Source organism: Eulemur rufifrons, chromosome 1 (assembly GCF_041146395.1).
Source record: "Eulemur rufifrons isolate Redbay chromosome 1, OSU_ERuf_1, whole genome shotgun sequence".
Lineage (NCBI taxonomy): Eukaryota > Metazoa > Chordata > Mammalia > Primates > Lemuridae > Eulemur > Eulemur rufifrons.
The window spans coordinates 11,148,694-11,175,368 of NC_090983.1; the positions used below are offsets into that span (position 1 = coordinate 11,148,694).

Genomic DNA, 26,675 nt, shown 5'->3' on the forward strand with positions numbered 1-26,675 from the left:
AGTTGTTGGAACAAAGTGAACCTTAGGGTGCCTTCTAATTTGTACTTAGTGCTTCTGTAAAGAGCAAGGACTGTGTGTGTTGATTTAAGCCTACAGCTCAGCCGCTTTAGCTCTCTCTTGCTAGCTTTTCGTGTAACTGCAATGAAGTGCCGGTGCAGCCCAGAAACCTGGAGTCTTGGCTAAAAATAATGAGAAACTTTCATTTTTCTATAATTTGTGATGGAACAGAATGCCACTTGGCGCCTTCTGTTTTTCATGACCATGCTTGTTGCTCTGTCATGATTTCCAAATTACAATCATGAAACAGTCACATAAGTTTCAAGATCCACAACGAAATCAGACAACTCTGCCTTGGACAGGTTTTGGATCCAAGGAATTTCATGTTTATTGAGGTACTTATAAAATCCTAGTTTTGTCCAAATTTTGGAACCTGAATCAACTATTGGGATTATTTGTGGGACGAGAAAAGCTCTTTGAAACTTCAGCTAGCTTTTATTCAGTTTAAAGTTTGATAAGAAACAAAACTGTCATTATGAGTGACAGTTGTTGACCAGAGTGGAGAAGGTGGCAGGAAAGGAATATAGGAATATAGAAAACTAAGAAAGTATTAGGGATACAACAGATAATTTTCCAGCTTTTTCTGAGATTGAGCTCTTAGAAACTGGTTTAGAATGACTTAATAAAACCTGAAGTCACCTGGGCCATGTATGGTATAACTCCATGGGACTTTTTCACACACACAATGGTGCAAATAGTGTTCCCTGTAGTTGTACTGTTAAAATCTCAGTTACAATAGCCACATTTAATGCCAAAACACATTCAAAAGCAATTAGGTTGTTGCCAAATTATCTGGAGAGTTGAATTTTACTGGTCTGCTTTACTTATTAAAACCCAATAGTTAAGAAACCAATATTTAAGAATTGGAATTGTCTATATAGTCACATTCCTGCCCACGGCTAGTTAGGTGGTGTAGCTTGATACAGAACCCGGTTTGATTTCTAAGTTTAGCTTCACCTCATGAGCCAGCAGTGAAACCTAGAAGTATTGGTTTTCATGGAAGCAGCATGGAAAACCTCAGCAATTCCTGAGTCTCTGCTGAAATGCACATATGTGAGTCTGCTGCTCTGAGGACGGAGTTATAGGGTTAGGTTTCACAATGATACTTTCACAAGATTGGCCTTAGAAGTCCAGGGCTTCTAGTGACAGGAAAAGACAGCAGCTTGGACTTCAGACAGCTTTGATGGCAAGTTTTCAAGCTTTGTTCTTGCAATATCTTTTCAACAATGAATTGTTTGGCATCTGATTATAGTAAAGGATTATATTAAAAACAACGACTCATGTCTTTCCTAGCAGCATCTGAAAAGGGGTAGAAGAGCGTGCTGGAGGGATGAAACATTTAGTTGTGTGTCTGCATGCACATGGTGGTTGCCCTCATACGTGCCCAGATTTCTACCAGCTGTGTACTTGTTCCTCTTTCGCAGGGGGTGAGGGTTTTCCTTTGACGTAGAGACATTCCAGATGGACAAGAGTGTAAATGCCAGGTTGCATTTTTAGGGGCTTACTAATGGAGCCACAGCAGATTAAGAGGGGAGGAAAAAAAGCATGAACTGCATATATTTGTAGGGAAGTGTGGACTGGACACTATTAGATTTGCTATCTGTGAGATCCTCTTCTGTTGACATTTTATAAAATAATTGGGTATTTTCAACTCTCTCTGAGGAGTAGAAAGGAGATTCTTAATGCCAACTTTTGTCAAAATAATATTTCAGGCAACATTTTAGGAAAGCTGCTTCTTGAATCTTGGTTTTAAAATTAATTTTTAATCTTTTCAAAAGGCAAAAAACAAACAAAACCAACGTAATGTGAAAAATTTTAATTTATGCACATAAATTAACAGACTTGTTTGGTGGGTGGGTTTATTCCATGCATGACTCTTCTTTCTCAACTAAGCCTACGTACATGTTCTAACAGAGTGCTAGGAAACAAAACATTTCAATGTATTTTCATGGCTTTGTTATTCATGGCATATTTGCATTTTATTGGGACTTCTGATTCTCTTGGGTTTTCTCTACTGTGAAGAAACTGCCATGTTTTAAAATCTATCCCCAAAATGCTTTTTGTCTTTGCGTGAATTTTGAAAAAGAATTGTCTGTGGTGTTTTTCATTCATTTTTACAATACATCCGAAAATGTGTATCTGCTTTGATCATAAAACTTTTCTCTGCTTGCATGATCTTCATTCAGCTTTAGTGAAGGAATAAATTTCACCACATACCAACATTTACTATATTATAGGAAGTGCCACAGAGTTTTGGAATGTGACTTGCTTCAGCAGCTGTTTGGTGGTTAATGGTTCAGGCAGGACACTTGCCAGCTGCCATGGTTCTGCCATAGTTCACTGGGGCTACATCAAACCTGGAAACTTCAGGCTCAAGAACCCAGTACTTATCTGTCCTTTTATTAAATGCAGGTACTATATTTAGAGATCTATTTGCTGTAAACCTCCATAAACTTTTTCTCTGGACAAAATGTTTTGTTTTGTAGCAAGAACTTTTCTATTTACCAACATGGCATTGTAAAAATCTAGCAACCGTATCTCATATTTATCTAAATAAGCTCTTGGAATTGTCTTTCAAAACCACGTTAGCGCCTAATGAATATTTCTTGCAAGTTGTGGCTTTTGTTTGTGCTTTAAGCCTTGTGTATTTTTCCCCCCAGAAACAGGCAGTTTTGGATACTAGGGCTTATTTTTTCATTATCCCCCATTGGGCCTCTCTGAGTCATCCTCTGGGCACAGTAAGAAGTGAATGTATGATTGCACAGCCTCTCTTATTCCACAATTACTGGACAAAATAATTTGTAATGTGCAATGAGCATCTTTGTTAAAGGAATTTACAAAAGTGTCTTTAAAAACAGCCTCCATATCTATCTGTAAAGCCTCAAAAATTTTACCTCCTTAGACATTTTAGGAGTCTTAGGTGTGTCCTATCTGGCAAATTGTGAGGTTGTTTCCATTTGCATCTGATCATTTAACCTCATCCTTTCTCTGATGTCTTTTTTAAAAAAAACTCCCTATAAATAAGATGCCTTTCTGTTTCATTTCCACATTTCTGGCAGTATATAATTTAGGCATATAAAGATATCTTAGAAAATAGTATATATCATCACAGCCTCTTAGAAACCAAAGAGAGTATCAAAGTAGTAGTTAGATTCATTATAATTATTTCTGTACCATATGAAAGTAAAACCTCTTAATAAGGGTAAAATTTCTACCTAAGTCTAAATGTTCACATTTAGACATTAAAACTTTACATTTTCCCAATATAGACAACAGTATATTGGGCAAGTATTTAGGCTAAAAGGTAATATAACATCCTATTTAATATTTTAGAAAATAAAAGTATTAGGTTTTCATTTATAGTGTTTTATGTGATTTTATAAGTACTCATCCTATGTGTTTGGTCATCGGAGTAGACTCATGGTGGAGGTGGTTTTCTAGCAATGTAAAAAATTGCTTTTGACTCTAGTTCTTCAAGTATTATATAATAAAATTATTTGTGCTGTAATAAACTTCTTCATTTATATGGCATTCATTCACCAATGTCATAGAGGTAAAAGTAAAACAGCTTTCATACATGAGTCCTGAAACATGAAATTAGTTTGCTGAATTCAAATTGAGTCAATAAATAATTAGGGGAGGAAGCTCTTTCTCTACTTTTCAATTTATTTTCTCTCTTTTTCTCTCTCTGCTGCTCTCATTTTCATTTCCTTCAAAATCAGAGCAGCAAAAGAATTCTTTTGACATAAATGTTACACCAAATGGTAAATTATTGACACTTTCTTATCTTTCTTATTGACTACAAATCATAGGAGGAATTTGATAATAAAAAAAACAAAGCATATTTTTGCATCTAGTTAATTTTTCATTACCAACTTTTCTATCCTAAAACATATTTTATTTGCTTAGGCCTATGTATATTTTGTCTAATATTTTGTTGGAATGCTTTTTGAATAGCAAAGTTCAAGGGAAAATGCTTGTTTGGAAAAAAATTTCAATGCAGCATTTTCCAAAGTATATTTTACAGGATATTAGAGTAGTTAGTAACAGGTGTGAAATAAAACCCACATATTTTCTGACTATAAGTTTAGGAAACACATGGCTAAACAATATATCAAAGCTCTAATATGAGATGAGAGATGTCAAGAGGGAGATATTTCCTAAATGTCTTTGGCCACAGAACTTTCTTTCTCATGGAGCTCATGTTCTATAGAACGTGCTTTGGAACTGCTGGCCTACTGAATGCCCGGGACCAGGTCTCCGGGTGAGGCCAAACCATACCAACCTGTAGTAGTGACGCTTCCTACTCTGTATATCATAGGCATGCCCCAGTGTTGTATGACTTGGAGTCATTGTCATAACTTATTAATTGCAGTACTTTATAAATAGTCAAGTATATTTGTGCTTCTCATACATGCACTTCATGATTGAAAGCAAGCTCACAGCAGTTAGACCTCTCTTTGGCCATATATGGCCTGTTAAGGAAAGGAGCCGTTTTGTTATAAAGGAGACAATTCTGTTCTTCCTTATAATTCTATCCCAGTTGAGGACTGAATCACTGAGTGTGACTTCATATTGCTATTATTATGCATCAAGAAGCATGTTATAGTTGGTCAGTAAGTCATCTGATTTAAAAACAAAACAAAATCATCTTCCCTACTTATATTCTAAAGGAAAAATATGGATTTTTTTCTTTTTTTCATCCTCATTAAACCTTGGACGTGCGTTAACACTAGAGCCACTTCTTTGGATGTCAAGACTTTCTCTTGTAGTTGCAGGGCTCGTGTTTACATATAATCCTTGGGGATTTTTGAGAGACGGTGATTCACTGACAACGGTTGTTTCACCACCTTCAGTGAAGCATATGTTTTGATTCAGTGAGGTCTGTGATACCAGATTTTAACATCAGAACTTTCTCAGTAGGATGAGTTGGTAATTCACCCTGGCTTGTACCTTAGATGTGTGGGTATAAGATAAATGCTTTCTTAATGATAGTTCAGGGCAGCCAAATCTTTTATCTGCCTGAGCTTACTGGCTCTCTTCTCACTGATAATAAGTTGCTGCTCCTTATGGAAGTTGGCTTGTATTATGTTAAAACTTAGATCCTACTTAGGATGAAGAATTTCCTCTTATAATGGAAAGTGAGTCCATAAAGTCTGCCTGAATGGACATTGTGTTTTGAAGACTTTTTGCCAACTGCTTATCTCTTAAATATGTAACGAATTAGGATTTTAAAGATGTGGCTCTTTTTGCGCCTCTACCACCTACATGCACGACTTGGGGTGGGGGAGATGCATGTTCTTATGGATAGCTTTTTGTTGGATTAGTGTTTTAGTGCTTGAAGGCAATAAAAAAATGTTTGGTGGTATGGGCCACCCAGTTTTCTGAGTGTTAACAATGAGCTGAGCAGTCTTTATGGGTGGCACTGGTTGAAAGGCAGAAGGTATTATGGGAAAGGAATAAAAAGTTGTGGGCAGGTGAAGGAGAAAGAAGGGGATAAGGAGGCAGAGTGCCCTCAATGATCGTACCTAGTTTCATCCAGGCCTAGGGCACCCGAGTTCAACTTGAAAGGCTTTTTGGATTATTTTGATTTGTTAAACCAGATGCGTTTCTATATTACATAATAGGGAACACACACTCAAACTAGATACCATTTTAAAGGTTACATACATATTTTAGATTTTTTTGTAGACAGACACAATTAACACACTTAATTATAGCTCTCCATTTTGAGCCATTCAGATCAGTTGCTGCCAACTAGAATAATGTGCATAAACTTAGCTCTGTTTATATGTAAACCGTATAATATTTTAAAGTTCACGTCATTGTTTTCCCCTTCTCAAAGTACAGCATGTTTTGATCTACATAGGGAATATTTTTAAAAAGTGGATGCCTAAGAATGTAAACAATTGGGAGGAGAGATGCAGCTGTTTATGATTTACTTTTTAATCTTCTGTTCTTCTGTGGCTTCTAATGTCAAAGGACTTTTATTTGCCTCTTATAGTGAATGGCTTATGACTTTTATAAGTATGCTTTTTCTGGTTTTTCTTTTGGCTTTCTAAATAAAGGATGGAAGAACTGAAGGAAAGTTGTCAGATAAAAATATCCCTGCGTCTACCAGGTCTTGTGCTAGAAGCAGCAGGATACGGGAGAGATACAGTCCTTCCAGTAAAGAGGGTTTCCATTTTACAGGGCAATAAATGTCAGGTCTCACGCTTTACCTTTGGGCTCTGTTTGTGTTTGCTTGTCAAGATCTATTAGTCACACCCAGTTTCTTGTGTCTACCACTGTCTAGACTCTTTTAGAAATGAGAGATTTCATATTTAGTGTTTTTGCAGGAGGACACATAATAAGGGATAAAAGTGTGATTTTATGATGGTAATCTCTTTTGCAAGCTGTTTTCCAGAAGTGAAGGTATTTCTGATACCCAGGTGCCTATTATGTGAAATGTTGTTTTAGCTGATTTAGTTTGGATTTATCAGAATGGCATTTCAGTATGTAATTTCTCATTATCCTTTGTAAACACGAAGCTTACCCTGTTTCCTTTTATAAAAATAACTTTGTATATTCCAGTGGACTCTATTTAGATGAAAGCCTTGACAACACTTCCACCCATGCTTTTTATAGCGTTGTCTATAAAATTGTGGTTGAAATTTTGAATCCTGGTTGCCCCATTTACCAGCTTTGAGATCTTGAGTAATTTATTTACTCATCCTTTCTAGACCTCGGTGTCCTTGTGTTTAAAACAGCAATGGTAATACAATCTCAGGACCATGGTGAGGACTAAATGAAATAATGCATATTAAGATCCTTAACATGTTGGCTGTATTGTTGATAGAGACTCTAAATTGCTGAGTGTGTGTTTGTGAGTTGGGTTAGTTTACACATCCCACCCTAAGCCCAGGAATGGTTTACTAAAATGTCCAGACAGGGAGGAGGATACAAGTATAGCTTGAAAACAGTTATCATCAATACTAAAATTGCTTTATTTTCTTAGTCATGATATTTAGGATGTAGCATTAAAAGATAGGCTGAGATTTTTTTTTTATATTATCAAAAGGAGATAACACTTTTAAAAGGTTAACAAACCTATTCTTTAATCACTGCCCAATGTGAGGATCTCTTCACAAAAACGTCAGCATCCATTATCTTTGCTTTGGCTGAAATTACTTATCCTGAATCAAGTCATATGGACCTCAGAATAGGTGTATGAGTACTTGTGATTTTCTTTCTTTTTTTTTTTTTTTTTGAGACAGAGTCTCACTCTGTTGCCCAGGCTAGAGTGAGTGCCGTGGCATCAGCCTAGCTCACAGCAACCTCAAACTCCTGAGCTCAAGCGATCCTCCTGTCTCAGCCTCCCGAGTAGCTGGGACTACAGGCATGCACCACCATGCCCGGCTAATTTTTTCTATATATATTTTTAGCTGTCCATATAATTTCTTTCTATTTTTAGTAGAGATGGGGTCTCGCTCTTGCTCAGGCTGGTCTCGAACTCCTGAGCTCAAACGATCCGCCCACCTCGGCCTCCCAGAGTGCTAGGATTACAGGCGTGAGCCACCGCGCCCGGCCTGTGATTTTCTTATAGATCCTTTCTTAGACAGTATGCACATTTATTTATTGACTTACCAGTTAGGTCTAAAACAGCGTGATCAATCAGGTAGAGAGTTGGAGATAAGAAACCTCAAAAGCAATTTAGTAAAGGATGTTAATCAAATGTAAGGTTGTTCACAGTCTTAGAAAATTACATTTCATGGCATATTTGGAATATGGGATGATTCTACCATGCCTAGACATAATTTTACCTTTCAGCTAATGAGGTATAAAAATGCAGGTTACAAAAGCTTAGGGTGCTTTAGAACTGCCCTTTTAGTTAAGGGCAATCCATTTCAAATAATGATTCAATGATTAAAATTATAAGTTTAAAGCAAAATAGGAAGCACCTTCATACCCAGTGATGAAAGAGTGGTAACTTGGCAATGTCTCCTTATTTAAATTACACGATGAGTATAACTGTCGGGGTTTCAATGATACGATTTTTTGAGGTCCTCTGCTCCGCAAACACAAAACTGCAAAGAGGCAGAGCTTCCGTGGCAAGTCCCTTCTGTCCCTTTTCAGTTCCTCTTTCTGCCATCACCCTCCCATTTTGGTTTCCGGTAGCTTCCTGCTACTGAGTAGAGTGAATTAATTGTCCTATAATTGCTTGGTTGTCGAGATTTGTGCCGGACGCTTTACGGTCACCATCTCATTTAATCCTCTCAACAACTTAATGAGTGAGGTATTTTTGTCACCATTTTACCAGGAAGCTGCAGCTCAGTGAGTTTGCACGTGCCCTGAGGCCCCACCCAGTACTGGGGTCTCCTGTTGTGGGGGGCGGGGGACATGGGTCCAGCAGGAAGTGCCTTGCAGGCGAATCATGTGTCATAGCCCTTGGTGAAATGTGTTCTCACTGTCCCGATTGGTTAGGGAAACTGCCCAGCAGTGGTTTTGAAATTAGCTCTTGGGAGATATCTCTGGCTGCCTCATCACCTTCCTACCATTTTCCTAAAGCCATTGGAAGCCTGTGCTTACCTTGCCGGAGCTTCTCTTACTGACCCAGGCCTGGCCACTGCTGTGAAACTTCACTGGCTGGAAAGCAGAATCCTGGGACTGAGTTTTTACTAAATAGGACCGGAGGACGTGCTGGCGATTCGGGGCCTGTCTGCCTTCCTGTAGAAACTGGGACCAGTTTGCTGCTGTCTGCTGGCCCGAGTGGAAGTTATTAGCACACACAGACTATCCTTTTTCAGTCTTTTCTAAAAGAAAAGTATTACAAAATGTCCTACTTCAGGGTCTCCCTCTGCAAGCATCTGTGGTTCCGTGGGTGAACTGTCTGCTCAAGGAATCATCCTTGTTTTTAAGGAAAATTCTGGAGGCTGAATTAATACTCAGCAGAAAATGGGAGCATACATGTCTTGATATCAGTACTTCTGATATTTCAAAGCTGCAGATGTAGTCATTTAGTTGTATCAGTTCTGCCCATTTATTTGAGATGAGATCTGAGTGGCAGTTTGGTGGCTTTTACTACCTGCAGTCCCCTCAAATAATAAAGATGTGGAGTTTGGAGTTGCATACTGGCCTCCCATTTGTGCCTTGTGGTCTATTTATTTATTAAAGATGGCTGCAGGGCAGTGTGCTGTATTTCACTCAGTTGTGGGAAATGCCTGTTTATTTTTGGTTCTGTCATCTTTGAGCTAAGGCATAGAGCCCTACCTCCAGTTCCTGCTGACAGAAACCCTCAGATGGCAGAGTAATCTGCATTTGCTTTGGAAAGAGATAGAAATGTATTGGGTCGCACTTTTCATACCCCTTTCTTCAGGTCAGCTATTTCAGTCTCTGGGCCTTTCTCCTTAGCCTGAACCCTAAGCAGGGAAGAAAAAAAAAAAAAAAAGTGTAGAGTCTTTTAAAGAATTCTAACTATTGTCTTCCCCAGTCACCCAAATCTGTTGTTCAAGAGCCCCAGGGGCAGAAGTTTCTCATTCTTCTCCAGTTAACTCTTCCAGAACCTTTTCCACCTGGAAATGTTTCTACATGTTTCCATTCAAAATGATTTCTGCACTTGAGGCCCATTTTATCATATGAAGATGGAGGACAGATGGCGTATGGTGTAGGCCTCCTTATTAGTCCTCCAGCTAAGCTCTCTTGTTATTCTTGTATGGAAATTAAGTAGTAGGTTTCCTCTTTCCTCTTAGGTTCTTGACTCCTTTGCTACTCAGAGTGTGGTCCTCAGACCAGCAGGATCATCAGGTTGCTTGAGAGCTAGTTAGAAACGCACAATTTTCGACCCCACCCCAAACCAGAGTCTGCATTTTAACCAAATCCCTAGGAGATCCTAAGTACAGTAAAGTTTGAGAAGAGCTGCTTTATTCTATATCTTTATAATTTGGCTACTTTCTCTGTGTTTTTCTCTATGATGGCTTAACAGTGGAAGCCAAAGCTAGACTTGGTACTGTAATAATGTCTTAGCTATTACCAAGTATAGTGAAAAAATTAGCAAGTATTTAGGTACCTCAGATCCCTGTTAATTTAGTACCCATGATATTAAAATATTTCAAACTAAATTGATGTGTATTCTTCCTTTAGAATAAATGTGTAGTCTTCAAAGAATTTTTTTGGTCTTTTTTTCTGCTGTTTCTCTTTACCTGTCAAAGTTCCCATTTTGTAGTTAAATTATTTGGCTGCTAGGAATCTTGCTTTGCACTTACATTGAACATTGTCCTGTTTTCCCTCTTCCATTAGAATCATTTTGCTTTTTCTAACTAGATGCACTGTTAAGATTTTAATGACTCATGGGGTGGTTAAAAAGAGCGTTGCTGTGGGAGCCAGGAGACCCCTTGGTCTCACCCCAGTGCTGTGACTAACCAGGCTTATGAACTTGGGTGACTCATTTAAGGATTCTAGCTCTTAACAACACCACACAATCAATGAAGTCCTTGTAATACCAGGCCTGGAACTGTTTTGATTGTTCTGTGCATATTAATCGATAAACTCTTGTATGGTGGCTTGGTCACAAAGTAGACATCGCCTGTAGAAATGAGAACAGGGCATTTAAAACAAGCACTGGGATAACTGTCATCCACATGTGTATTTTGGTTAGTCATTGTACCACCCTCCTTACCACTCTCAGAACTCTCCAGTGAGAAGAATGGGCTGAGTTGAATGTTTGTTAAGTTTTCCTTTTATTTCTTGGATCTGTTCCTGGGGAAGTGCCAGCCAACCACTAATGGGTCAAAGGCAGAGGGAGGGGGATGCCATGGGAAGGGTCTCAGCTTATTCACTTATGGCAAGTGGTTCTCAAATCAACTTCCTATTGACTTTCTCTAGCTGTGCAGGAGAGGTGGGAAATTAGCAAGGATTTAATAATCCTCCCACCTCCAGGAAGGTCTTGGTTTCTACTGGAAATTCCCTTGAGAGGATCCCAAAGGAAATGATCTGGGGCAAGTCAGTGGCTGTGTTTAGGGGCCCAGCTGGGCACTGCTGATGGTTGGGAGTGACGAGAGTTCAGGAAGAAAGAGGACCATCATTGGAGGATAAGGCCTGCCGTGGACACAGCCTGGTCACTCTTCCTCAGCTGTCACAGAGACTCCAAGTGAACAGGTTGGCCATTGCCCACTTGTTACATGGTTTTATGGAAAAAACTTCAGCCAATTTTTGAGCAGAATTAAGCAGAGCTCATCAGAGGACTGTTAATTAAGTGTTAATTATACCCTGTTGGTGTTTGGTTGTGTGGTTCACTTTTATTTTGAAGGCATTTTGTCAGCATCTCAGGCTGCAGTCTAGAAAGAATAGAAGCTCTTGTTCCCTTGGTGCACTCCAGGACCACAGCAGCTCCTGTGGCTGTGTTTAAGGAGGATTTGTTCATGTTACCATTACCTTAGGGTTCAGTTGGAAAATCTTAGTATTTAACTGCCTGGAAATCAACTTGTTCTTTCTGCTCATTGTCCTCATTTTAGAATTTTGAACCCTGTGTACTCTCACTGATGGTGGTGTATGTGCCTACCCACCTCACCCCCTTTGCTATTTTCGTTCAAGGTTAAATTTCAGGAAAACAGACCCCAAAGCATCTTCCTAGGAGGATATCTTGTACACAGAAACAGCAACTGGAATTCTTGACTGTTTGTTTCTTGGATTTTGTGGCAATAAATCATCTTCTAAGGCGGGTCTTTATTTGATAAAGTGGAAAAAAAAACTTCTAGGAAACAGTATTCTAATTTGGGAGTAGCCTCTTAGAGAGCAAAGTTAGTGGATTTATTTTAAAAAGTTGGCTAATTCTGGAACATAGGGGAACTAATCCTTAGGGTTTTGTTTGTTTGTTTTTTGACTCTCAGAGATTTGAGGGCAATGAGCATGACTAATAGTCACAAGTAACATAAGTAATGTGTCACCTTGTTCACCAGGGCCTTCTCTCGTTATCTCCCTGAGTTTAAAAATGATTGTGAGGACCAGATATTTTCTCCATTTTATTAAATTGTGGAGGCAAAGGGAGATCAAGTGACTTGTCCAAGATCAGATAGAAAGTACTGGCTAAGTTGGGCAAAAATGCAAACATAGGAGTGATACATATGTTTCCTAGGGGGGGTTGGTCTCTGTTGCATGGTCAGAGTAGGTGGGGCAGCATCACACCCTGCTGGTTGCCCCCAGACTGTTGCTTGGGCCTCGATAATGCCTGATAGTCTCTGCTCTGTAGCCGATGCTTTTGCTATAGCATTGCATCCGGGAGGTTTCTGTTTTTCTTTGGAGGAGAAACATAGGAAAACATGGGCCCAGCCTGGTTATTGAGATTAACTACCTGTCCTCTAGTAAAAAGGTTGTGAGGGTTTGGGAACACAGCAGAGGTAAGTTTCAATCAGGAATAATAATTTTGGAAAGGTCATGGGCGTGGGGGAGGACCTGTTGGGACCCTGAAGCCATGGCATGGCAGTCACAGAAACATAGGGTGGCCCTTGAAGGTAACTGTGAGTACAGACACCTCTTCCCTCATGCTCTTGCCTAAAGCTAGTGAGAACCCCAGGAACAATTAACGAGCCATGTTTTGGGGCTTCTTCCATTTCCTCAGCTAAAGGCAACAGCTCCACAGGTGCTTGTAGTTCAGCCAGGCATGCAGCTCAGCACCACGGTAACATGGTGCAGTTTAACTTTCCAATGCTGTTAGGGAACTTTTAAGCCAATGGTATTTTCCAAATTAAAAAGTAAGAGGTCATAATGTGAGGTAATGGACATAACAGAGAGGAACAGAAGCAACGTGGAAGTAAGACTTGAAAGATGAAAGTAAAAGACCAGGAGCTTTTGGGTCAGCGGGTGAAAGTTCAACCCTAAGGTAGTTGCCCTACCCTAACCCTTTATGTGGGACAATAAAGAAGTGTTTTCAGTCAGTCAGAAATCTTCACCATCATCTGCCTCAATGACCTTAGAGTTGCAAGCAATGTGTGCATTATCGATTATCTTAGGTATCTTGCCAATTGCTCCTCCCCCAGCTGCCAATGATTAGACATGTATCTGGTAGCAATTTCAATATTTTGTCAAGTGATGCAGGCAACATTGACTGCTGGATCATACTCCTGTCCATTTCCTTCAGAGGAAAGATTGCAGAGAAGAATTTAGGGAAAATAAGCCACCCAATTCCCTACCCCTAATCCCCACCATGCTTAGAACCTGGAAATAGTGTGTAAGAATCTCACTGAATATCCATTCAAGCCTATTCGTGTGACTTCTTTGTAAATGTTTTCACGTTGTTTTGTAAGTCTTTCATTAGCAAACTTAGAAAGGGTAGCGGGGGGCTTCAAGCTTCTAATTTTTTCAAGCAATAAAAGTGGCCTATTGCAAGGCTGAGGCAGGAGGATCGCTTGAGCCCAGGAGTTTGAGGTTGCGGTGAGCTGTGATGATGCCACTGGACTCTAGTCTGGGCAAAAAAATAAAAAAAAAGTGGCCTTTCAACGGTGTTTCTGTAGATAGCATTAATTCGAGATCTTGTCAAAGATATGTGAATGCTACTGTCTTAATATTGAGCTCCTGCCGGTCCCTGTGTAGGTACACAGGTCTTTGTATAAAATTGACTCACACGTCATATTTTTAGCTTTACTACTACTACTACTTCCTCTACCTTTTTTTTTTTGTCCTGGGATTTTCCTATGTCATCTCTTCTCTGAAATAACTTGGTCGCTCTTCCCAAGATGCATCCTGATTTTGGCTTCAGCTTCAGTCTCTGGCTGACATTTGGTCTCTGGATTCATTCTTGCTTGGGAGTTCCACCAGGTTGTTTTTGGCTGGTGTGTTTTCAGGTACCAGGAGAAGATGTGAGATCCAAGGATTTCTGGCTCTTAATAACAGTAGTTACAGTAAGAGCTAATGAGTGAGGGCTTGTTAAGAACTTGTCACGTATTACCTCATTTAATCTCAATAACAACCCTATGAAATGGGCATTACTATTCTGTATTACAGATAAAAACATTGAGACTTAGGAGGATGCCTAAAATCACAGAGAAAACAACAGTCAGAGAAGGGATAAGGGAAGTTGTCTCACTTTCATTTTAGATTTTAATTCAGGAATAAGTTTTGAGTTAAACAAAATTATCAGTCTTTAAAAAGCATGTTGGCCATGTATATAGCTCCATCTTCATTCTCAAAATAACCTTTTGGGGGTTGAATTCTCTAAATTACATTTTAGAATTCAAAATTGCACACAGTTTACTCACTTACCACTCAGGTTGTGGCAACTCAAGGGAAGCACATGTTTATTGCATTATTACTTTATTGCAAGCAACAGTTACAGCTTATCTTTAACATGACCTAATTACCATTGGTCCTGCCTGTGGCCTTCTGTATTCTAAGATGAATGGTGTAGTTTTCCATGCTCTCTCATATTAACTTTTGTTTAAAAATCACTATCATGGCCCAGAAATCTTTATGACTCGAATTTCCTTAACAAGAATTCTTAAGGTAAAACAAATGAGAATTAAGGGTTGAATCCATTTGAGATATGCTGCCATATACTGATATTTATGATCAGTTTCAATTGGTTTCAGACAGGAAGTGTTTTTTTCATTAGTTAAACCATTAAAGGGGGAAAAAAAAAACCAGTTAACTTCAAAGAATCCCAGATCAAATTCCTCCCAACACTTTTCCCTTGATAGTTTCCTCAAAGCAAGAAGGAAGGCAAAGATTAAACTTTTTTGCTGGTGATTTAAGATGATGGCTTCCTGGAGATGTTAATTAGATGTGTGTTGTAGGGAAAGTCTTCTATTGAACTTGCCCTTGCCCTTGCTAGGAACTGTTGGGAGTGGTATTGTCCTCTGATAGGTCTGTTTAACGATCAAAAAAATCCTATGGGAAGATCAGGGCCACACAGCTGATGTACTTCATGGTTCCTTTTAAAGATGCTTGCTCAGTTCAGTAGATTTTTCTTACATTACCAAGTTCTTCCATAAAGTCAACCACAACCCATATTATCGGGGACTCCGGCTAAATCTTGTGGTGAGTAGGAAATAGATTAAACACAGGTTTTCCCATTCTCCAGCTGCCAAAAGTGATGTCAGTGGTGTTAATGATCTTTACCTCCATCCAGTGCAGACCAGGGCTGACTGTAAATGCTTGTTCTGTCCCCGATCCTGCACTGTTATGGAAAAAGTGATGATGGTTGAGAAACAATTGGATAGTCAGACAATTACTCAAATGCAAAATCAGGCACTTGCTTTCTTGAAGCAATATGACTCCAGGGAGAGGGCAAAGAATGAGAAATCTATTTAGCGTTTAACAGAAAAAGTAAAGGCAGTGAAAATGGGTCTGTCTGATTCCCTTTAGTCTAATTACAGAAACAGTATTGCCTGCACTTTCTACTATCTATACACTACGTTGTAAATGAAGTTGATTATAATGTAATTTAAATCTGCTGGCTTGTAGCAAACCCAGACCTATAAAACCTGTTTTCTGACCATTGCGAACAAAACCAAAAATGCAAAAGTGACGTGGAATTACAAAAGAAACCTCAGAACTCTGGAATGTGGTTCGTGTGAGGGAGAATATGCTGCAGAAAAAGCTCCCTGGCAAGCAGAAGAAAAACTGACTTTTATGACTTTCTTACTCAGGTGGGGAAGAGTCTATCATGTTACTTTCATGTCTGTTTGTAACAGGTTTATTTTGGTTGAGTTCTGTTAAAATTAAAGCTTCCTGCCCACATTACCTGTGGTCTGACTTGAAATGTGCAGGGATTTTTTTTTTCTGGGTCCTCCTACCTTGACACTGTCGTGGATTTGGGACACATTATAATATTGGTAGAAGAGAGGCTGGAGACATGTTGATTTACATTTCGGGGGCAGCTGTTGCGCGGTTGACCCCATTCGCTTTTTCTGCCTGCTCCCTGTTAATAAAAAGGATGGGAAATAACTGAAATGGATATTTTTGGCTTAAAAAGATTTCTGAATGTTTATGCAGATTTCCTTACTATGTCATTGACAGAAGACTTTAATAACTATCGAGAACTCTATGTTGTTGTTTGTTTTAGTCTACCTTCTCCATCACCCCCTCACCATCTTGAAAAGTTTCCAGAACCTCCGTCTGCCTTTTGTAGCTGAGGAGGGAGAAATCCACAGTGTTTGACAGAGTTCAGCCTGGGAGGCCACAGTGGGAGCTGACAGGCTTCATGGTCGCCTCTCCTCCTTCTTTCCCTTTCATAATACGTGTGCGTTTCTTCCTTGGTGGTCTCCTGAAGTCACCAGCGCTGCCAGAAGGTCTTTCACGGGGACAAAGGGGGAACTGGAGCGAGATGGCCTCTCACATGCTGGCAGCTCTCCCTGAATTTTCTTCCTTGGCAACCCTGTGCACTAGGAGGTCTGGCCAGCAACCTTGTTATTTTCACCAGCCCTCTCCCATGTGACTTGCACCAGGCAAAAGTGCTATTTAAGCAGCTCCGTTAAAGCCGGTCAGCTACCCTTTGCCATTTAAGACCACAAAACCAAGTATTTCCAGCTCAATCCTGGCCCGTTTTAAAAGAAGTTGGTTTCCTTTCTTTAGCTAAAATGACTTTCTCCTTTCAACAGCGAGTAGCAAACATCTTGGTCTTTCCTCTAACTTTAGCTCAATTCTCACTTGATTGTGTGTGTGTGTGTGTGTGTGTGTGCGTGTGTGTACACGATCATGGTCCAAAGGCTTTAAAACTGAGAATGCTTTTTCACCATTCAGTTCCATCCTTTTCCAAAGCTTCAGCGTGCCCCCACACTTTGCAGCTACACCTTGTAAAGAGCAAACTTTCCCATGTCCCAATCTTTTGATGCTCTCTGGATTTAGGTTTTCCTTTCATGTGCGTGGTGACCATAGCTAATAGAGTGGGACCAGGAGCATGTGGCTTTCCTGCCTTGATGCTACCATCTCACTCGGGTGGCAGAGCCCAGAACCTACTCGGGAAATTCCTTCAATAAGGGTTTCACAGTCTTATCACACAGATCAGTGGGCTCATTTACTCATCTGAGGTGTTATAGTGTAAGTGTTAAAACGAGGAACACTCATCCACTAGCAAAACCAGGAAGGTATTTGATTTTTTTTTTTTTTTTAATTTACTGGGCTCATATGCCAGATTCAAGTATGCTAAAAAAAAAAAAAAAAAAGGTACTTTTGCAGTGTTTTATAAGGGTCTTTATTAATATGTAAACATTCTAGAAGACAGGCTCTACTTTAAATCAGTGATACTATGAATTAATTGCATCAGCATCTGTGAGGTAGCTGAAGAACTGGTAGGATGGTTTGCAATCGAAGGTGATTGTGTGAAATAAGAAATCAGCAGACCTGGGAAGAAAGAGGAATATGTCGCAGGCATCGTTGTCTGGATTTTGCAAGGTGCAGAGCTGCCCACCAACCTCTGTACTCTCAGGAAGTTAATATTTCTCTCCCCTGGAAGAGGCCCTCTTCTCTTCTGAGTCTTCCAAATCTTTTGCCTGTGCCATTCCCTTAAGGACTTAGGCTTTTGGAATCCAAAGCCAGGAAGCTAGAGGCTTTTCCTACTTTCAAACTGTCATATTCTCCCCACATACAATGAGTAGGGAGAATAAGAAATGGATAGAACACCGGGAAGGTTTAAAAAATTGGTTAACATTTCAAATATTTTCTCATCATAGATTTTTAGGAATGGGAAAGATCTAAGTAAGATTAAAACATTATTTTCCTCTCTTACTTAGAAAGGAAAATTATCTCAAGTCCTGTAAGTAAATAGTGAAATTAGACCCACAGCTCAATAGCGGCTTTTTTTTTTTGGGTGATGGGAATTACAAGTAATGTTTATTCCTTCTTTACATTTTCCTGTATTTTATATATTTTCTGTATTAAAATTAAGATTTTTTTTTAAATCACAGCTGTTTATGTTAACTGAAAAAGAAATATGCTGTTTTGACACATTTCTTTAAGTGGAGGAATTTTATATATATGAATTTTTCTAATTGAGTCTACAATATAAGATTTTAAACAATGGTCTCCATTGAAGAAAATTTATCACTACAGTCCTTTTTTAAAATACAATTAGATGAAGAAGGGTTACTTTCTGGCTACATTTTAGTATATGACAATAGCCAAGCAAGTTATATTATTCCTATTTCCGTAGCAAAAGTAGAAACTGCTAGTAATGCCCTACCCAGATTTTTATTACTATGTTGCACTTGACTCAACAAATTGGCAAGAACTTTCAAAACATGTAAATACAAGATAAAAACACTTGTCAATAGTTTTAACCAAAAATGCACTGCTGAAAGGGTATGGATCCTTCCATCGTGCTTATATTGTAACCTGTGCTGTTTTCAGCTACTTTCATGGTGAAAACTGAGCAGTAGGCCGAGACAGTGTGAAAGGAAGCAAAAGCATTATTTGCTTTTCAGCTAGAGTAGGCATAGATTAAGTGGGTAGAGTCCAGAAGATGTAAATTCCTACTGGATGCAATAATGCAATAATCCATAGGTTTCAAGTGGCATTGCTCAAGTGTTGACTTATTTGATAATGCTTTAAAAATCACATTTTTCATTACTGGCAACAGGATTAGGTGGGTTTTCTCTTACAAGAAGATACACACAAAAGGGTACAGTAGATACTGATGTGGTAATGAAATTTTGTCAAAATGTAATTTCCTGCTACTAAATCTCATGACAGGTGCATCATATTTCTGGGTTCAGAAGTTATCCCCCAATGATGTAACTAGAGAGAATGTACCTAGGAATATCACCACTTGATATTTGCACAGTGTCTTCTCTTAAGGAAATATTCTGCTTTTTTGTTTCCAGTGTATGCCTGTTACAAGTGAGTTTTTGTATTTGTAAAACATTGTAGCAATATTTGTTACATGTGGTTGGCATTAGCCTATTGAAGTTGTGAATATAAAGTACTTTAAATTTATGTATGCCTAGGTCTTTTTCAGTGCTTATTCCAGTCTTTATCATTGCATTTGTATTTGTCACTCAACAGATGTTTGTTGGATTGAATGATTGCAAGGCATTGCTTTTTTTATTTTTTAAACATATTCCTAAGCTACACAAATATACATATATACGTGTTTGCCTTGTGCAAGCCGGTGCTTTATTCAAGCTCAGTCTTTCTTGATTGCAAACATGTACAGGTAGGGATATGGGCAGATGAACTTTAGTCTCATAAAGCATATGCTAAGGTCTGTCTATAAAGTTCTGAGACTTCCTTTCCAACAAACTCATCAGAGCAAATGTCGTGAACAACTATGCTTTTGGAACTTCAGTTTTGGAGCTCTTTGGCTTTAGATAATACCTCGCTGGGAACCATTACCCAGCTTAATCAGTCCCATTATTCACCATGTTTGGCTCTCAAAGCTTTTTGGCTGTCTCCAAAGATCAAACGTGCCCTCAAAGGGCTAAGACTGGCTGCTATAGAGACCATTCAAAAGAATATGCCCAAGGCTGAGAAGGCAGTTGCAAAAAAGAAATGGGAACTTGAACAGGCATTCCAAAAATACTTCGAACAATGGCTGCATGATTGGAATAAGGATGCAGCCCCCAAGGTGGCCGCTGTGAAGGGCAGTTCTCACTGAGGGATGTCCATGTCATTACTTGGTGGATAAACTTTGTGTGCACACACATACACACACCCTGTGCAAAGTCAAACAGGTGTGAACTTCAGACCTTCCCTGTGAATTTTTCCTGCCCTCTGTTGTCTGTGGGTAGCCTTCTAGTTCTGTTCCCACCCGGCCCCCAAGTCAGCATTGCCTCACACTTTACCACTTGCTTTCACTTTTTCATAGATTCCTAAGCCAATGGCACCAACAGGTAGCATTTGTGGCTGGCTGATGTAAGCGTTGATCAGGATTTTTTTTTTTTTTTTTTTTATTATTAAGGGTTTTGAAAAGTAGTATGCTAAGACTTTGGAAGGAAGATATACAATGGAATTGATACGTCCTTTTATTTCCTGCTCTTTGAATGTACTTGTGGACAATGACAGGGATGGCTTCCAAGTGGCCCAGAGTAATAGATTTCAGGGTGCAGTGAAGCCACACTTTTCCCCCTGACAAGGACCCCAGTCCCTCCCTGCCTCACCGTGCAGGTTGGCTCGTGTGATGATAAAACTGGGTACAGTTTGTTCCTGTGCTAGGCCGTTCGTTCACCCCTTCCAGAGGAGAGCCAGATGTGACATGAAAAACATGCCGTGTGCTCTTTGCTTTTCCCCTGTTTTATTAATATATTCAGCAGTTTCTTTGTCAGTCACAGGTCCTTTAATCAAGTGTGGACTTCCTGCCTGATTTTAGGCCCAGAGCCATGAAGCTGTGTGAAGCTGTATGGAGCCATTCTGGTAGGAACATTCCAGTGTGAGTTTAGGAGAAACTCAACTGTAAATAAGAGATCGGGAGAGGTTCCCAGCGAACCACTGGGCCTCTGAAGGGACGGGCTTTCCTTGCGCTTGTAGAGACCACACGAAGTGAACCCTGTTTCTCTGGCACTTACAAGGATAAGCCTGGAATGCTGCTGCTTTTGTTTGTTTTTACATTAGTGTCTCCATGCCAAGTCTTTATTAGTCAGTTAAAAAATGGTCTGTTTACCTGTCTTTTAGAGGCGGAGTTAATATTTTAAAATAAACAGAAGTCTCCTCCTAAACCGAGAGTCCTTACTTGGTAAACTTCAGCTTACCTGGAAGCTGTTACGTACATAGGGAACAATGGCTGATCCCGGCCACTGCCCTTCCCTCCAAGCGGAGCGAGCGAGGAAGTGACTGGTCAGCACTTACGTCATGTGAATTTTAGACGTTCTCGCTATCCTTGTAGCTGATAGGGATTATTACTGCTGCATCTCGAGTATCACAGCACATGCCCTTGTTGTCCCTGTAATGAGATAAAGACCTTCTTGCTGGCTTGCGATTCGAGGTCCTTCACCCTCTACCTCAACCTACACTTGTAGACGTAACTCCTTCTACCCCTCCTCCACTGCTTTGTGGTCCAGCAAAGCCACATGCTTCACTTAGCCTGCTCTTGGCATCGCCTTTACCCCCCCCCCCCCCCCCCGGCTCTCGTTCTGTCCTGTGCCCTCAATGGGAAGTGTCTTCTTCTCTGTCCTTCATCCATCTCCTATTTACTGAGCGCCTGCTCTGTGGCATGCCACGTGCTATGTTCTGGAGATACAACACTGAAACAGCATAGACACACCCCGGCTTCCATATCCCCAAATTGTGTTCCTTTTCTTCCAGACCAAGCCAAATGTGTCAGCGAGGTACTTCCCTTATACTCCTAGCAGGAAATATTCTCTCCCTCCTCCATGTGTCTAGAGCTTTTTTCCTCCCCTATGTGTCTGTCAAAAAATTTACTGCTATCTACTTTGCATTTTATTTATTTATGAACATAGCTTGCCTTCCTTTCTGGATTTGCTAAAAGGCAGGGCTTGTGGTAGAATTCACCTTCATAGCTCCATAGTACTTAATTCAACCGTTTACTCATTCAGCAAGTATATATTGATTATCTACTCTGTGCTGACTACTCTTCAGGGTACTCTGTAAGTATTGATGTTTATAGATACATTGGGTATGCATGAAAAATATGGACGTCCGAAGGACTCTCTAATATAATTCTTGAGAGTAAAAGATGCTTTATGAGGTTGAAAGGGTCTTCCCTCTGAAGGGGAATTATAAATAATGCCCCTTTGAGATTTGCCTTCTTGAGTTGCATGGAAGAAATGCTGTGCTTCTGCCTAAGCACCATATTTCTATTAGGCCTAAATCTGAATCCCTCTTTTTTCTTATTTAATGATTAACTAGATCTGTTTTGCTTGGGTCTCCTTTTGCATCTAAAATGCTCATGTCAAACAGTGTCACATTAAAAATTGATTTCAGGTTTTGTAACATTAAGCTCTGCAACTCCAAATTCTAAAATCTGTAGTTGACTTTTAACCAAGAAAAGACTGAACGTAACCTGCTCACCATATTTTATAGTTATTTTACAAAATAACTATAATGTATTTTTTTTGTTTCAGAGTCTAGAGTGCTAACCATTACACAATGGAACCTCCCGTATTTTTTTTGTTTCAATCATAACACCAAAGAATTTTGCATTTTTGCATCTAGACCTCTGAAAGGTCTAGATCATGTTGATTTGTTTACTGATTGAATATTGACTACTTTTAGTTTGTGATTGCTTTAGACTCTTGCATTTGGAAAGAGATAAAAAGTTTACGGTTTGTTGATTTTTATTTAGGTACACAGTACTGTTTGTGCCTGTAACTTCAGTTTATCTGACACTTTAAAAAGAAGGGTTCTTTAAAAGAAGAGTTCTAAAATAGTGTTGGTGAGTTTCGAGATGCCTGTGGTGATGAATTCTTTCATTTTCCTTTTCAGAATGAAGACCTAAATGACCTCAGCAAATCCTCCTCTAACTCATGGGTACCCAGACTCTAAGTATTTCATGATTCACAACTAGGACCTCATGTCTTTCTCCTCAGTAGATGGTACGATGCATCCATTTCAGTTTGTTTACTTTATACAAGCCTCAGGAGTTTGTTGACTGAACTGCACGTTCTATATTGTGCCAAGCAAAAAAGCACTGTGACACCAGAACAATGAATCTGCAAAAATTCATCTTCAACCGTAAGGACTTAGCTGGCCACAGTGAGCTGATGTGCCCACCACCATGCCACGAGAGAATGGGTTTACTCTCATTGCATCTGCAAGATACATTTCATCTGCTGCTGAAACTGTGTATGACAAAGCATCATTGTAAATTATTTCATACAAGATTGTTCACGTTGGGTGGAGAGAGTATTAAATATTTAACATAGGTTTTGATTTATATGTGTAATTTTTTAATGAAAATTGTAACTTTTCTTACAGCACATCTTTTTTTTGGATGTGGGACTGAGGTATACAATGTTCTGTTGTAAAGAATGGAGCAAATGCTTAAAACAAGGCTAAAAAGAGTAGAATTAGGGTATGATCCTTGTTTTAAGATTGTAACTCAGAAAAATAATATAATAAGAATCATAGTGCCATAGATGGTTCTCAGTTGTATAGTTATATTTGCTGATACTATCTCTTATAATATAAAGCTGATATTGAGCTGAGTTCCTTATAAGAATTAATCTTAATTTTGTATTTTTCCTGTAAGACAATAGGCCATGTTAATTAAACTGAAGAAGGGTGTATTCTGCTGGGTGTTTTCAACTGTCACCTTAAAATTGGCGATGGAATGGAAGCAAAATTACAAGAAAAGGAAATCAAAGTCTTCCATTGTAAATACTGTAAAGCGAAGGAGACATGGGTGATTCCTTCAAATCAAAAGCTCTCTTTGGAATGAACAATGTGGGTGTTTGTAAATTCTGGAAATGTCTTTCTATTCATAATAAACTAGATACTGTTGATCTTTTCTTCTCTCCCCTCCCCTCCACTTCTGTAAGCTTCCTGCTCTATTCCCACCATCTTTTTCTGTGCACACATTATGATATTTCATTTCCTGCATTGTCTTGAGATAGACAAGTGAGTGCTTGCTAACCAGACATTAAAATTCCAGAAAGTGTGGTTTTTTTGTTTTGTTTTGTTTTTGTTTTTTTTTTAATCATGATCAGGGCTACATGTCACTTTTCCTTAAGACCCTTGTCTCTTGTTGTCTGAGAACTTCCAGTGTTACGTTATTTAACTGAATGCAATTGGCCCCTTTGCCTTGGTGGGTGCTGGCCTGTTAGTGATTAGCTGATGAAACACCATGTCCAGAGAGCACACAAAAGCATAATGACCTGCTATCGAAACATCTAGCCAGCAGTGAAAATGTTAATCCTTTTCTTGTTTGGAAAGTATACACATCTTGAAATTTTTCCTTGTGAAAAAGAAATGGCAATGCCATGCCCTTAAAGATATTGCCGATAGAATTTCTAATCTTTTTTTTTTTTTTACCAGGAAACTTCCTAAAGGTTAAGTGAATTAATGCAAATATCAGGCTCCCTCCTAGTCAGCACAAACTCTGCATCAGGAATTCCCAGCCCTGTTGTTGGGAAGAGCAACCTCTTTTTTTCTCTGAAGTGTTGATCTCCCTGGGTGTGGGGTGGGTAGACAAGGAAAGGGCCAGGGTTGGAGGGCCTTGCAGTGGCTGCTGCCCCCTGATCAATTGGTTGGGGACCCTCACTCTACTCAAAAGGGAGTGGAGATTAATGGAACCCCTCACACTGCTGAGGCCCATGTTACTGTTAATTCAACCGGATGGCATGTACCTCCCAGACTGTTGTACAATGTTCATTGTTGCAGATTTTAATCATTTGCATGCTCATCAGTTTCTAAGATAAATAGGTCTGTAGTCATAAGAATCCATTGTTTCCAAGGAACTTGCTGAATTACATCATTTCCTATTAGTAGAGAACACTACCAATTTTGAAAATCTGATATGAAAGTTGGGTTTTACTCTTTTGTACAAAAAAAAGGCTTTCTTGGTCAAACTAACTTTTCATTTTTCAAGTATTCTGATTCATACTTTTGCTAGTGGAAGAGGAAAGCAAGCTGCCCTGTTCTCTTCCACTGAGGACTTAAATAAAGAAAAATCAATGAATAAAGTCAGTCCCAACCATTTTCCTGTAAAGCTGGTTACTATTTCTCAAGGAACCTAAACTTCGAATATATGTTACTGAGATACGTCTGCATGTGGAATGATTAACATAATTTGGATGAGAACAGAAATGAACAGACTGGAATATCCATCTCTTGGTTTCTATTTCTCTGACTTTTTTTTTTTTTTTTAGTAAAATGACATAAAGATAGAAATTCTTATTTAAGGTGCTTCTGATGATACCTGAACTGGGTTTGATGGTGGCATAAAACTTTACCAATTTAAAACTGGAAGTTGCCAGTATTCAAGCCAAAAACTCATACTCTGGCTACATGAAGGGTTTACTCTGAGCAACATCAGCTGCTAAGTCCTTGTGTTCAGTTCCTATTGAAGGGAGTTGGCTTTTATCCATTTCAAAGTACTTGTGGGCCAGCCAAGGGCTTCCATTAATGGGGCTCCTAGTGGCCTCTGGTTAACCTAGAAGTTAGTGGCTTTTTCTTCATGAGACCAACCTCTCACGGCATCCTTTCTTAGAGACTTAGGCAGAGTTTTAACATTCTCCTTTGTGAAAAAGACAAATGTGTTTCATGGCTTTGATGATATCTTCATTCTGGGCAAAAGAAAGGCCCTAGAACCTCCTAGAAGTGAGGAGAATCCATTAATGATCAACCACCTGAGTCAATAATGACAAATCAGTACTGATGTTACATCTGCAGATATGTCTCACTAACTTTCAAAGGTCAGGGACTCTCTTGACTGATGTAGTGACTGCAAAAATGGATCTATTAAAAATAATCATCTAGCCAGAAGTAGAGATTTTTAACCTTTTCTTCTCTGGCTTTTGTCTTCTAGCTGTCTTTTAAATTTGAGACATTTAAAGTGTTAAGAAACTATTCTACTGTACTATAAGAAACAGTATTTTATAATACTCAAGCCCTGTTTTATTCAATCTCACATCCTGAATGCAATATACCGTGTAGTTGCATTCATTTATTACTGCAGGTGGTTAAAAAAGGAGGGAAGGGAACTCATCATCCACAGACCACAAAAGCCCAGAAAAATAGTATTGATGTGAAGAGCTCTGACTGCCGGTGACTGGGATCTGGTCCTGGGTCTCAGGCAGCTTTGGCAGAGTTCCGTAGGTCAGTCCCTTGCACAAGGAGGCCCTGAAACCAGACACTGGGAAGTAAGAGCTTGACTGGGGAGAGATGGGACTCTTTGGGAGGCACGGGAAGGAGGATGAGTGGAAGCCAGACATGAAACTGCTTCTTTGCAGTGACCTGACAGGGAAGTTAATGTTCCTGGGGTGCCATGAATGTTAGTGAGAGGTAATGCTATATTTATATCTATGGGCTTCTGGGAAACTTGAGAGGAAGAAACAAGCTCTTCTGGGGACACGAGGAAATATGACCTTGCCAGGACTAAGAGAAAGACCTCTAGCCTGTGAGTTCAGCTATGGAGAGCAAAAGTAGCCTTCTTGCAGTCAGTAGAACATCAGCGGTAAACACTGATGCCTTTGGTCATGTCTAAGTCCAAGCCAGGGAAGATCTTTGAGCTCCTTCCATAGTTCTGTAAGTCAGTCAACTACGTGTGGGTAGAGAATGTGTGGGTCAGATGGCCTGTTGGTATCTCTCACTGCTTGTAACTAGAGCATCAAATTGGGTGCAGGAGGAGGAAGAATGATATTGGAGGTGTTCATCCCTACTCTTAAGGAATTTATCATTAATAAAGAGCTTACAATTAACAAATATTAGAAAACATATGACTTAGATGGAGAGTATTATCTTCCTTTCCTAGTTTGTTGATGACTTGCCATTTTTGATGTACACGCCAAGAGATCTGGTGTTTTAGACTTTTGCCATTCACCTTTAAATCTCTTTGCTTATGCTGTTAATTTTTCCAGTGTTAACCAACATACCATATGATAGGACAAATTCAGTAAACAGAAGAACCTGTCTGTACTTGCGTAGACATCTTTAGTGCTGGTTTTTGTCTTTGTTTTGTTTTGTTTTGTTTTACTTTTTAGACTTTTCCCATTGGCTTAAGAACATAGTTCCCGGAACAATTTTTCAGTACTTTCCTT

At 39.4% G+C, this 26,675-nt stretch overlaps 1 protein-coding gene across 1 annotated transcript in view; it reads left to right on the top strand.

Annotated features, from left to right (window-relative positions):
* IRS1 (insulin receptor substrate 1) overlaps nucleotides 1–24,590 on the top strand; it is a 57,746-nt gene extending 33,156 nt beyond the window's left edge. Inside the window, exon 2 of the mRNA XM_069474616.1 lies at nucleotides 22,402–24,590. The gene's annotated coding sequence lies outside the window, so the exon portion shown is untranslated. The remainder of the gene's footprint in view (nucleotides 1–22,401) is intronic.
* The last annotated feature ends 2,085 nt before the right edge of the window (nucleotides 24,591–26,675 follow it).